Source organism: Amblyraja radiata, chromosome 15 (genome assembly GCF_010909765.2).
Source record: "Amblyraja radiata isolate CabotCenter1 chromosome 15, sAmbRad1.1.pri, whole genome shotgun sequence".
Taxonomy (NCBI): Eukaryota; Metazoa; Chordata; class Chondrichthyes; order Rajiformes; family Rajidae; genus Amblyraja; species Amblyraja radiata.
This window is the reverse complement of record NC_045970.1, coordinates 30,228,996-30,233,189: the sequence shown is the minus strand read 5'-3', so window position 1 is coordinate 30,233,189 and position 4,194 is coordinate 30,228,996.

The following is a 4,194-nucleotide window of genomic DNA, read 5'->3' as shown; positions in this document are numbered from 1 at the left end:
CTAAATCGGAACAACAGAATCTGCTATTACCTAGGTGTTCAGAAACTGCATCTTAAGGGGTACTGTATAGTTGAAGCTAGAACCATGGCAAGGTTGCAGGTCATGGACATTCCCACCACTGAAGCTAACAAAATGTGTGAGGTCATGAGGTCAGCCTACATGAATGATCTTTGGTGCACATGGTGGATCTGGTATCCAAAATGGGCTTTGGGAGGTATTTGGGAAATGGATCCAAATGCTCTACACAGGCTTTGGCCCATCGGGTCCGCACCGACCAGCGAGCCCCACATATTAACTCTATCCCACACACACTAGGGACAATTTTTACATTTACCAAGCCAATTAACCTACATACCTGTACGTCTTTGGAGTGTGGGAGGAAACCGAAGATCTCGGAGAAAACCCACGCAGATCACGGGGAGAACGTAAAACTCCGTACAGACAGCAACCGTAGTCGGTATCGAACCCGGGTCTCCGGCGCTGCATTCGCTGTAAGGCAGCAACTCTACCGATGCGCCACCGTGCCGCCCTGAGTTATTCCAGCACTTTATGTCTTAGTAAACTAGCATCTGCAATTCCTTCTGTCTCCTCTCTGATCTACATGGATATCTATAGTGCAATCCAAAAAAATATGTGGGAAATGGGTAGATTCCCCACAGGTCTGCAATCAGGCAGGGTTGCCCGCTCTCCTCTGTCTCGTTTGTTTGCTGCATCGAACTGTTTGCTGAATTGATCAGGTTGAGAGCATAAGGGGGTTGCATTTGTAGTGTCTCCTCCCTATCTCTTCATGTTGTCCTATACACCTGAGACATAATTTATTGACTGTGATCACAATAAACAACAAGAGTGACCCAAATGTACTTCAAAATCCACTCAAAAAATGATATAAGTTCTGACCCTCATGATTAGTTACACCTTTTGAAACTAAATTAATTTTGTACCAAGTCTTAACTGTGGGTTATGGGTGGAAACTTCTACTTTTGGGATATCCTGTACTTATATAGTTAACTTCAATGACAACCCATCTCCTAACTCAAATGACAACTAAACATACTGCATGTACACTAGTACACTTATACTTGGATCTTGGATCAGGTCATACTCTCCCAGTGCCTTATGATTGAGGTTAAGTATGCTCTGATCCAAGTATTGCTTTAGCATTCCATCTCTATCTTTATGGACCAGAGATCTGCTTCACCAACAACTATTGGGAGGGGGGGGGGGGGGGGGGGGGGAGCTCACAATTGACAGTTAAGTGTGGCAAGGAAGTGCTGTCCTAGAGTCTTCAGAAAGCTTTAGATAAAGTCCTAAATAAGAGATTAGTGTGCAAGATTAAAACATACAAGAATAGTGGGTACTATACTAACATGGATTGATAACAGATGAATATACTGGAAAGAGAGAGTAGGAATAAGTGGCTCTTTTTCTAGGTTGGAGGCAGTGACCAGTGGAATGCCACATGGATCCGTTTTTGGGCCTCAGCTATTCACACGATATATCAATGATTTGGATGAGTGGACTGGATGAAGCATTACTGAGCTTGTAGATGACACAAAGTTGAGGAGTGGGGGGCTGAGAACTATGTGCAGGATGCAAAGAAGCTCTGTTGTGGTGTAGACAAGTAGAGAGAGTGGTTAAGTGCATAACAGATGCAGTATAGTGAGGTTATCCTTTATAGATCTAAAAATTGAAAGACAAATTATTACCTGAATACAGCTGGACTGGGAAAGTGAGAGATGCAAAAGGACCTGGATGTCCTTGTACATCATTTTGTGAACATGTGCATTTGGGTGCAGCAAGCGTTAAAAGAGCCGTAATCTCATTAAGTGGTGGAAGAGGCTTGAGGGGCCAAATGGCCTTCTCTGTTCAAATGTCCCACCTACCAAAAGAGTCACAATTCCCCTTTGTACTGAGGAGGCAAATCTTGAAGAAACTCTTTTAAACAACAAGTGAATGGAGAGATAAAAAGATGCAGGAAACATCTCTAGACAATGAATGTAGAATTCTTTGGATCTTATTTTTCATTCTATTATTTTACTTTCACTTTTGTTCTTATCGTATGTAAATTACATTTGTATTTTTGTAATTAAAGTTTTATTTTATACATCTTTCACTTGCTGTTGGGTTTAAGGCCTTCATTATGTGAAAACCACCTACAGATGCTTCAAATATTTCAGCAAACGAAAAGATTTCAAAGGTTAGTATTATAGCAGTTTAATCTTTGATGAGTACCAATGCACAGAGCAATGAAGAAGAATATTATCAGTCCAAAATTGCCCTCTCTCGTCATGGATCATAGAAAGATACAGCACAAGAACAGGCCCTTTGGCCCACAATGTCTGTGCCGAGCATGATGCCAAGTTAAACAATCTTCTCTGCTTGCTTTATCAGCATGTGAATCATACCCCCTCAATTCGCTGCATGAACGTGTCTATTTAAAAGCCTCTTAAATGCTGCTATCATATCTGCTTCCACCACCAGCCCAGGCAGTGCATTCCAGGCAGCTATCACATCCCTGTGTAAAGAAACCCACCTGCCCCTCTCATCTTATAGTATGCATATTTGTTGTCCTCCATTGGTCCAGTTCCAAAGCCATAGCCTAATTTATTTCTGCTGAACAACTCACAAATCTATGTGTATGAAAGAACTACAGATGCTGGTTTAAATCGAAGGTCGACACAAAATGCTTGAATAACTCAGCGGGTGAGGCAGCATCTCTGGAGAGAAGGAATGGGCGACGTTTTGGGTCGAGACCCTTCTTCAGACCCTAATTCACAAATCTAAATTGAAATCCCGAGCTGGAAATTAACCTGGGCTCAGATTCATTTAAATAATTTAAAAGAGGGGACTTGAGTCTAATGCGAGTATTCCAAGTAATTTTCTACCAGCTCACCTCCAGAGGCAGCTTCCCCATCAAGCTAGTCCCTTGGATTTTAGACTTTAGAGATACAGCGTGGAAATATACCCTTTGGCCCACCAAGTCCGTGCTGACCAGCGATCAACCCACTAGCATTAAGTGCACACTAGGGACAATTTATAATTTTATCGGTCAATTAACCTACAAACCTGTATGTCTTTGGAATGTGGGAGAAAACAGGATCACCCGGAGAAAATCCACATGGTCAGGGAGAATGTACAAACTCCATACAGACAGCACCCGTAGTCAGAATCAAACTCAGGTCTGTGGTGCAGTAAGGCAACAGCTCTACCAGTGCATCATTGTGCCACCTAGTCCTGGGTTGGAAGGGGATAGGTCATGGTAAATGGTGTTCTTCAGCACTGTGGAGACAAGGGTTACGCAGCAAAATGAATGATTGCTGTCCACTATTTTGGAAACAGATGCAGATTTGTTCATTTGCATATCTGGAAGAAAGGATTGATAAGAGGCTCATCATTAATATATTCAAAATCTCATCATAATCTTGTCATTGGTAGTTTCTCTCTGCGTCTCCATTTTTTTCCTTTAGTCTTCTTCTCTCTCTATTACTTTCTCTCATCTCTTTCTCCCTTTATCTTTACACTTTAAAAAAACTGAAGCTATGTAAGAAATCTGTAATTAAATTGTCGCTTACTATTATTTATACATATGCTTCTAATAAAAAATATATATTTAAAAAAATATATATATATTCAAAATGGGCTGACACCTTGTTGAAAGTGCCTACCTTCACCCCCATTAATCTGTGACACCTGCTCTAACCACCCTAACACCATACCAATAAACATGTACTCGTTTTATGATAGAGATGGTAGAAACATTTTCTGCTGGTGCTGAATCCACGAAAAGAGTGCATAATTTTGAAATCTGAACCAGATCTCCAAAGATGCAAATTGCTGGAGCAACTCAGGTGATCAGGCTGCATCCCTGAAGAATAATAATAATAATAATAATAATAATAATAATAATAATAATAATAAAAATAATAATAATAATATCTTTTATTGTCATTGCACATATGTGCAACGAGATTTGGTATGCAGCTTCCATCCGATGTCATAACTTAAACAACTAATAAAATTTAGATTTAGATACCCCGAGAACATGGTTTATAAAAAGAACAGTAAAACAGTAAAACAGTCAAAACAGTCTAAAGTGCAAATGTGTCTGTGCGACGTGACCATCCGAGGGAGACAGTTCATGGGGGTGGGGGGCACTCAGCAGGGCCGGTTCAGAGCAGTTATAGCTCTGGGGAT